Source organism: Neolamprologus brichardi, chromosome 1, assembly GCF_056152115.1.
Source record: "Neolamprologus brichardi isolate AB-2024 chromosome 1, ASM5615211v1, whole genome shotgun sequence".
Taxonomy (NCBI): domain Eukaryota; kingdom Metazoa; phylum Chordata; class Actinopteri; order Cichliformes; family Cichlidae; genus Neolamprologus; species Neolamprologus brichardi.
In genome coordinates, this window is record NC_142104.1 from 16651929 (window position 1) to 16662832 (window position 10904).

Genomic DNA, 10904 nt, shown 5'->3' on the forward strand with positions numbered 1-10904 from the left:
CATAAAGCTTTTTAGCATTCATGCTTAGAAAATGTTGAAATAAAGGTTTTTTTTTATTTGAGCTTTTTTTTAAACCAGCAGATGTCAGTGTTGCCTGTGCATGCTGCATTGTGGCAAACTTGGCAGCGCTGAAACTTCATGTTGACTCAGTGAGGTGCAGCACAGAGGATTCAGATAGAAAAAAAAAGAATTGTATTCAGTTTTCACATTTTGAGTTATAGGGATTTCTCAAGGTTGATATTGTTTTTTTAAATTCAGTGACACTGCCTCAGGTGATAGTTTACTATAAGAGCTATAGTATGTCTGTACTTCCCTACACTGGAAATGGCATGTAAAGTTGTATGAATTGTTATACCAATCCAAACAACATGTGAGGATATCACATCATCAATCAAATACTGGACCTGGTGTCCTGTGGAAGGTTAGAATCTCTGAGTTTTTGTCCAATGCTTACGTCAGTCATTTTATGCTACTTTCTCCACAGTATAGTGTGCGTGCATGCGTGTGAGCTTATCTGTAGTATGCATTCATGTGTTAAGAGAGGGTGGCATTGTTTATAATAGAGCATCTTAGGCTAATTTCAGTAATGTGATCCAGCCCGCACTAGCTGACAGTTTAATAGCTATTATTTGTGTCACCCTCCCTCATAATGTGTTAGCAGTAAATTGCCATGTGCAGGAGACTGTGGTATGACTGACATCTTACCTTGCAATATGATATCTATTGTTTTAATTAAGTGAAAGCGTCTGCGACATTTATTGGTTTCCAAGTTACTTGTTAATGGCAGTGTGGGGGGAAAGAAGTGTTAGTAAATTATCATGGTTTACATTACATAAATAATTTGCAAACCCTTTGCTAATGATTACACATTATTCTCCCACTGTGACTGTTAAGTTATCTGAATACATCACAAATATAACACTGTACTGGTGATGGAACTCCTCCTTGGCAATGCCTGAGCGTTCAGTCATCCATCTCAGCTTATTTCTGTGTGTGAGTGGCTCCGAGTAAGGTTTATTTATTCTGTGCCCCTTTTGTGGTAACATTTAACATTGAGATTAGAGAGGCAAACTTTTATTTTGTTGCCAAGTTCCCTGCTTAAAGTAATGCCAGTAGCCAGCGTATTAGTACTTTAAGTCATCACCCTGTCTGTTTGATCTATGGACTCACTAAGATCTCTTTAGTGGAACATAATCATGTTTTTATGTGATGTCACTGGTCGTTCCTGTCATTAACTTGCCACCAGCTTGCCAGTTTGGGGAACATATTCAATAGTAGGTTGGTGCATGTGTTGTATACTCTCCATCCAGCCACTAAAGCTGTATTTGTCTCCAGCATACCAGTTTGTTCTGACAGGCCTGCCACAATGATGACTACATCATCCAGACGAGGCAGAGCAGCTTGCGAGCCAACCATGACACGCCGTCAAAAGGAGCAGCCAGCCGTCTACATGAGCCTTCTTCTGCCCCATCAAACCTCAGAGCCCATCTCATCCTGTACAGCCAGTCACCATCAACCAGGCTGTTTCTCTCTGTTTGCTTTCCATGCTGAGTACATCCCATGGAAGAGTCCTATGTGGCTTATATTTTGCTTTATAATATTTACTCCCAAATTTCAGTGGCTATAAATCTTCTTGAATTATCTGCAGACGATCTGAACTTACCACAAAGAAATTATGACAGTAGTGGTCCAAAACAAACATGATGGGATGTGATTTGGGGAGCTGAAGTAGAAGAGCTTGGTTATGATCAGCCCCCTTGGCGCCAAAGGAGCCTTTTTATTGGTAGCCAAGACACCCACTGCCCATTCCTCCCCACCCACCCCACACCCAGCCCCCACAGAACGTCATGCCTAGTTGGTGGACTGTATTTTCATTGCCTGAAAAATATGGCTAGCCCATTGAGAGAAAGAAGAAAGATTAGACAATGATATTAGGCAATTATAAAGATAAGACCTAAGACCAATTAAGCATGGATTATGTTGCACTGTTAGATAAAGTTGAAATCATTTTTATTACAATAATTGATTGTTGTTAACCTGAATACTGCAGATATATGTGACCTGCTGAGTTTCAATCATATCAATTTCTATTGGCCTGAAGATATGGGAGTAAAGGACAAAATATACCAGTTTTGTTAAAACATAACATCAGCAATATAACATTTGTTTTGCAATACACTCTAGAATCATATCATAATGACTACTCTCATTTATTCCATGTTCTATAAACATTGCACATTGGTACAAATAAACTCCAGAACCTGTGGGACGATGACATGAATGACACAAGGGTCAACATGTAGGTTCAAATAAATGACTGCAGAGAAAAAGAAACAAGCATTTTAGAAATAGTCGCCCCCTTCTCTCTGTCTCTCGCTATCTTTCTCTCTTTCTGTCACTCTCTCTCTCACACACCCACGCACACACACAAAGACAGAGAGAGTGTGAGCAAAAATGAACCAGGTAAATCGGAGGTTAAACAAATGATTTAAAAGAGACCGAAAAGGGAGCGTTTAGAAACCATTCCGTTTCTAAATCTTTGTTCAAAACTGTTATAAAAGTGCTGAAACTCAGAAGACTTCCCATGACAGGGGAACAGACACAGTTTCCTAACCTCCAGCCATCATCATGGGTGATCAAGACTGACATGCATCACCAGAGGCTTTCATGTCCAATGAGAACACCTGTCTGACTCTTAGGGTGAAACTAGACAGAGGAATGCCATGGCAAATAACCTTTCACATGTACTTCAGACGACATAATGATAATGTGTTCCAAAGCAGGGACAGAGACACAGAAAATAATTCAGGAGAGGATGCTTGAGACTATGTCACTATAGATGTACAAGACAATCTCTGGATCATATTCTGAAACTCTTAAGGTTAGTTACATCTTTTCATCTGTTGTTCAAAGCTTCTGAAAAAAGCAAACTGGTTCAGAGCAAATGAGCTGTCCACAAGCTGGGATTCCCCATTGCAGGGAGCTGTCTTAGAAGTTATGTTAACTGATTTATTCTTGTACATAGTGGCTAATAACAAGGACACAAAGAAAAAAAAATCAGTCACCGGAGGTTAATGCTGACAATGTGCTGAAAGGAATGACAGTAAACACTCTTGGAAGTGTTGCGAACTGAAAGTGTCATGTCAGTAACAAAGTATGTGCGGTATGTATTGTACAATGCTGAGTACGCTCAACTGTGAAATTCAGATTTATGAAACTCAGCAGAGGTTGTTCAAAAATCAAATTTTAACTTTTAGTGAGTTGAAGCAATATATAATTCAAATTTAACTGGCATGAACACATTTTAATTACAGTGAGTCACCCAGATTCAACAGGGGACATATTTAGAGGGTTTTTTTTGTAAATGTAAAAATACAATTTAATACAACTTTATGTACATGGAAGGTTTTTCTTAAACAAAAAAACAAAACATGCCACATAGACATATGCAAGCCTGACTGCCTAATTCATGCTGGGTGAATTCATGAGGATGTAGTCACTATAGAAACATTTTTTGAATGGGTTTAATGCTCACATTATCAACAACCATGTCAATGGTTGAATAAACCAAACTTCTCAATGCTTTAAGATTTCATCAGCGAACCACTCCTTTGTGTAGGAGGGTTTCACATACAACATCATCATCTTTTACTATGAATGTGGTGGTTAGAGCCACAACTGCATTTGTTTTCTATTTGTGCATGAGTTTTCATTATGCTTTGAGTTTTTACGTTTAGATCTAGGAACCGTAGCTGTAGGGTTGATATGATTTATGTTATGGTGCAAGCTGTTGAAATTGGAGCGCTGCAGTTTGAGGAAAGTCCCACACTTGCTGCCTACCAGTATCAGTTTTCAGGTGGGGTGGACGTTATCATCAGGATCCGTGTGCCAGCCAGTCACTACATAAAATCCTATACATTAACACATAACAAAAATCATCTACTATCACTTAACATAATAAAATTCTTTTCCTTAATTAAAAAAAGAAAAATCTCTTTGTAATGTAGCCGTGTCATTAGAAATAAGATACATTACATCCTTCCTGTTTACAAACTTCAAAAACAGCAAAGGGGTTGTTAGATAAAATGAGAGAGCCTCATTTGGGCAATATTGTATAAAGATATATGCAGGAAAAAACAAACCCCAACAGCCGAGCTTGATGAAATTACAGACAAAAAATGGTCTCTGATGAATTGGCACTTAATTACTGCTTGATTAGCATAATTATGCATGTTAATAGCATCTCAAATGAATTGCAGTTGTCAAGAGGGAGGAAGCATCTGTAGTGGTGGCAGCCTGATACATATTTTCTCCTACCCATCAGCGTTGTCTAACTCTTCCCCTTAAGTGTTCACCATTAATCACTACACACTCCTCCTTTGGAGCGAAATTTGGCATTTTGGGATAATTGGGCTATTATGGTGTGCTTGTCACATCTGTAATAGTAGGCTAACGAGCCCCCTCGTGGGCTAGCATTCAGAGATGATGGCAGAGCATTGGCACTGAGTGGCATGGCAGGTAAAGATGTGGCTCAGTAAAGCTGAGACATAAGATCGAATTGTTTTAGTTATTACCATCCACATTTATATTAGTCTGATGCAGACTGATATAGATGGATGCATGGTTGTGCATGAGTTTATCATCTAAATGATATGAATTACTAAAAATAATGTATGCAAAACTATACAAGGTTTAAGGTTGAACACACACATTGTTAATAAACATTGGAAGCGCATAACCAGTCTCTGGTTAATAATCGCACAAGAAGTTAACCACTTAAGCCCCACGCCCCCGGTACCGGGGGCAAAGAGGAGGAGATCACGTTTAATCGGTTATAACACCGGATGAGAAATATAAGTCCAGACATGTGTGGTATCCACAGAAACCTCAGAATCTCAGCTAAAATGTCATACAAACCATTTCTACAACCGCCAAACACACCAAAAACAAGCCGTGATTAAATGAGCAGTTACATAAATGCGCAGAAGTCCGCTAAACAAACAAAACCGAACCAGAAATTCCTCAGACTTCATGTAACCGGTTAAAGATAAGCTAATAAGATAAGCTTCCAGGGCTATCACTGACTCCACACACCAAGTTTCACCACGATTAGACCAGAATTCACGGAATGAGCCGCAAAAGAAGACCACAAAAACACACAGCGGCGCAAATGCGCTAAGACAGAAATTGGCTTACCGTCCTGATTTCCTCTGTTATTTTCGCCGGTAGCCAGTAGCCACATGATTACCAGTAGTTGCCATGCCTACCTAGCCGCATCAGAGCCGTTTTCTGTCAACAACCGCCACATGCAGTAAATTTGGGCCCACGTGGGTTTTGGCATTGCAACGTCTGATTGGTTGAAGTGCCGTGAACGTGGTATCATTACTTTGAATCTATTGGCTCAAACGATTAAAAAGAGGTGTCAATAACGCAAATTGACCAAAAGAAACCAAAGTTACAGCCCCTCGGAGTTTAAAGGGCCAGAGGCCAATCAAACGCTCTATGCGCGCTGCAGAAAAGGGCCATTACCATGTAAATGTGTGGTTAATTCTTCAAAAATATCTTTTAAAAAAAGCATTATTAGGCCTGTTAATAACATTTATTAATTTCTGCTCTTTAATACCTAAAAAAATCAACTGGCATGGTGTCCAATTGTGTGCCAAAATTGGACATTTTTGTACAATGTCTGGATATTCATGTATTGACAGCGCTGTAATTTTTCACTGTTTCACTTTAGAAACATAAATCTTTGCACAGATGATGCTTATATGTTGGTTACTGGATTTCTGGAACCAAATATGATCTGAGGCATATTTTTAAAAGGGTTATATGCTAAAAAGTAAAAAGAAAAAAAAAATAGGCGAGGATAAAAATCTACTTACTTTTTCTGTGTTCCAGTCTCAGTAACTTTGACACAGTAATATCTGCTTCAATATTTACACCTCTGATGAAATTCTCAAGTGTTAGCTTTATTTTGATACCAAGATTGTAAGGATAGAGTTTGTAATTGCAGAGAAATAATCAATTAAATTTGGGCATTACATTTTCGAGCAGGAAGCTCAGAAACCCCCTTGGGGCTTAAGAGGTTAAGGCTTCCAGTGGCAGTTTCCAGTAAAAACAAATGGCTTTTCTTTTCTCCTGCTACTATTGTCCTTGGAGTATGCCATACATTAACCATGTCCTTTACAGTTTAAACTTCTAAAGGTTTAATTTTTTTTGTCTGTTGCCACAGATTTGAATCCACAAAGACTTTGACAATATGTCTCTGCAACACTCAATAATATCATGAATTACTTTGATATCAGTGTCTACAGATTCTAAAGTCAACACAACCATTTCTACTCTAAAATTTCCTCCTGCTGTCACATCGTCTGACTTCTTATTATTGGCAAACATTGAAAAGTAAGGAGAGGGACAGGGAAGAAAACCGGGAGTCTCAAGGTACCAGGTGGCAGCCACTAGCACAAAGGGCACGGTCTGCGATGAGCTCTGTCTATTTCAGTTGGAATTCTCTTCAGGTGTTTATGACATCTATAATAATCTTTAATTGCTTTCTATTTGCAACAGTGTCAGATTGTGTTACAAGTAACACAGTCACTTATGCTAAAGCTTGATAAAGTGGTATCAAGAAACTGAAGTACAAAGTTACAAAGTTAAAATATATTTTGTCTTTCATAATCCAACTGGACTGCCAAATATAACTGTAACAATCCAAAAAGCATGTTTCTAGCCCAGAAAAGGCAAGGCTTTAGGTAGGTATAATCGTTGTGTAGAATCAGACCAGCTGCTGGCCACTGGCCTGTGTAGCAGGAAGTGCTATATCGGATATTAACTCACTGACGCCTGGTGGTCTGTCTATCCCACAGACAGCCTCTTAATGCCCTAATGGCTCATTTACATTATTGATGAGGCAACCCTGCGTCACCTCAAACACAGACTATTTAAAGGAAATAATTTTATGCAAACTACATATTGATGCACTAATGATCAATTGGCCCTTGTTCTGTGTGTTAATGATATGCAACTGTTGCAGTGTGATGTACATCTTCAATTAGAGAGTTACCCTAAGTGCTGGCTGACTCAAACAAGTGGTGTGACTGCATCATTTGTTCTGCTGACTGGTTACAGAACTGATGAGGCCACAAGATATAACTTCTTCAACTTCAATTTCAACTAGAAAGGGATATAACAATGTCCTCCTCAAAACACAGTCCTACATCCATCTAGCCAGCCAGCCAGTGCCCAGAGGACATAGTCTGCACCTGCTTATCTTTAACTTCTTCTATCTAACTTCAATCTTTATACGATCACAGTATAATCTTGTTCTTTATTATGCCAGTATACGGTTAAAGAAGTCAAATGTATTATATAAATGTTTAGTGGTAACCAGTTTCCTTGTTGGTTTAGGACTTGTGTGATAAGATAAAAGATGTGTCATCCACAATGGCAACGGGTGTTAACTATTGTCCTAATGAAATAATTCACTTGCAATTTCAACATAATCCTTCTTCTTATAAAAAATGACTTGCTATTACTTCAGAGCCATGTCAATTTTCACTCCTCCTGCTACTCCGTCCTGCTTTAAAAATGTATATATCTTCAGAAAGGTCAAATAAGATAAATTTAAGGATGCAATTATTCAACAGCCTAAGAAGCTCTCTGGGGACATCTCTTTTCTCAAAACAAAATAATCAATATTGTGATCAATGACATTTGTTGTTCACACAGTGATGCAAATGGGTCTGCCAGGACTGTTATTGTGTTCCTGACAAATTGGGGACATTGTTTGCATGCAGGGAGATTGCCTGTCTCCCATAGAAAAGCACATGGCACAGTGTGACACAGAGGACTTGCCTTTCTGATTGATTGGTGTCATGCTCAAATGCCCATCAATCTCTTGATTTCTAAGAACCTTTTCTGAAAGAACCAACACCTGATTGACTGACTGCTCATGGCAATAAGGTGATGTCAACTTAAAAAAACAAATGGTTTTCTAGTCTCTCTGTGACTCAAAGATCAAATATTAGTTGCCATGTGGTCTATGAGAAGATATTAGGAACTTTCTTGTGTCATCATTTATGACCTATAAAATTCATGGATGTCACCATTCAAACGAAGACCTAAATATATGACTTATTTGTCATTTATATGTTGAATGTATTTTTCACACCTTTTTCAAAGATGCATGCAGATGTACATACATAGAAAACTGAAATTATTTACTCTGTGGTTATTTAAAGCCCCCGTAGAGGTTAGCCACTAAATACCCCCTGCCTCTTTTTTCTCTAACAAGGTGTCTGTGGCACTGCCTGCCTCTTTACATTAAGAGTCCCATAAAACAGCTCCATTTTCAGGATCTCAATCATTGAGCGAGGACCCATCACCACCCCTCAGGGCCTTTCTTACCCCTGTTGAGACACTTTTAAAATGAATTACTACCATCTCCTTAGTGTTCACAGATCCTGGTAAGATTGATGGTCAAGAATAAAATGTCCCTCTTCACTTTTGGCCTTTCCACATCTATCAGTCAGGAGAGCCATCGTTTATCAGGCCCAGTACTACTATTAGGTATGTTGACTGCTAACATTATGATAACATATAATAATGTAAGAAGGATTTAAAAGGATGTAATGCACTACGTACTGAGCATACAAGAGGACCTAACCTAGTAGTTAACTTGTTAATATTTCTTACAAGTTTTAAGCAGGATAAATTAACATTTAACAAAGGTTGCGGTGAGTGCTACGCTGAGAGTCCAGAGTTCAAAGTCCCGAGTGAGGAAAAAGTTGTGGACGTGAAATGGAAATTAGTGGCCTGGGCTTCTCAACATCTGGTGTCAACACGAGTACAGTAGAAGCAAAGAGAAGTGACAGAGGCTGAGACTGATCCTTAGATGAAAAAGTGTCACTCGCATACAGTCAAATAAAGTATTCCTCTCTTCACAGAAGGAACCTTTTCAATGCCTGTCTGTCAATCAAAGGCTTTTCTTAGGTGCAAGAAACCCAGTGCTGCAGCTGAAGACCAGCCTTAGTGTGTTGGTCAGTTTGGTTTTTCATAAGCAGCCCTTTCACTGTTATTACCAGATGTGTTCCCAAGATGTGCTGGGAGAAAGAGCCACCGCTTAAGGTAGAAGGCAAAAACATTTTGGTAAAAAAATAAAATAAAATAAAATAAAATAAACAGTGACCGCTTGGGAGATTTATTTGAGTCCAGCTAGGTACAACTGACTGTTTTATTGTAAGGAAAACAAGATGTGAAGTTGGGTAAATATGCAGATATTTTTGTCCTCTGCTATGGAACAATGCCACACTTCCTACCTCGCTGTTAGAGCTTAAAAAACTCATAAGAAAGAATGCAAAAGTGTCCACAATGCTCCAATATGCACAGAGATATTGTAGATATTCTGATTACTCTGATACAAGCAGCAGCATTGTAGCTTGACTGGTCAACTGATAGCAGAGGAGAAAAGGGACTTCATATAAATTGTAAATTAGCAGGGAGTGTCGTCAAAAGTAATTAACTCTCCTCCTTACCGCTGTCCATTAGCCCTGACATAATGACACAGGAGAAAAAAACGTTCATGTCAACTCTGGTAGCAGCCTGCATTGTTCAGATAAACATTTTTTTTTTGTTTTGTTTTGTTTTGACGCTTGATTACAAAATGATTAGGCAGCGTGCCTGTCTCCTCCTTACCCTTCACCTCCCCTGTGGCTTGATTGGCAGATGAGGTGATATGCTGTTGGGTCTGTGTAAGCTGCCTACCACCCTTTTTGCTACAAACACACGCATGCAGGCACACGCGCACGCACACGTGCATGTATGCACGCACACACACCCCCACACACACACACACACAAAGAGAGAGAGAAAGAAAGCAAGAGCAAAGAAGACTTGCCCTTTGCAAGTAAACATGACGCTGGAGTTCTTGCAGTTATATCTGTGACATTATAGTTATTAGTATAGTATTATGTACTAAAAAAGATTAAGAGAATATGTTTACTCTGGTTTGTCAAAAGTATTTACTATATATATTCTGACAAATGAGGTCTAATCACTGAATTAATTTCTTGGTATTGGTGCAGGTACTAGTTGCTCTTGAGTACAACTAATAGCTTTTTAATTAAAACGTATATGCATTCATTCAGACACTTGGGTGAACTGATTTATATACATAGGCTGTAGTAAGAAGCATATCATAAAATAAAAGTACAAAATAGATGGTTTGATTTCACAGAATTTTAATACATTTACATAAAATAAAAGTTTCTCTATGGTTGTTTACCAGTTTGACTACACTGTCCACTCCCTCTGGTTGATCATTTACCAGAATCCCATGATTGACATCAGCTTTAAATAGCTTCAGATAAGACACAAACAGGTTCTTCGCAGAACAGTGTCATAGAGTACAATATAGTGTAGTACAGTGATAATACAGTGTATGGAGTACAAATATTTAGTACAGTTTTTGTGCCTAATTTTTTATCACTGCTAGCAATAGCTTGATTTAATTGCAATGTTACTTGCGTTAATAATACTGGTCATTAATATTTCAGAAAAATGTCAGGGTTTTCCAATTCAAAGACAGCATTTCTTTTCGATTGCTGACCAAATAAATGGTTAATGACCATGTGATAACTTGTTAAGATAACAGCAGAAAGAACACAGAATGCCCTTGTGTTTATTTCAGTAGCAGTAAGGATGTTCATTGATCACCCATGAGGCTTTAGGAGCTCATATTTTGATAAGAATGTGATAAAAGCATGATAAGGAGAGTATCTTAAATCTTGGGCTGCATTAATTTACAGCTGGCCAGTCTACACATGACATATCACTATCTCCTTCATACCTTAACAACACACTCATTTGTAATCTGCTTAACACTGGAATTACAAATACATATAATG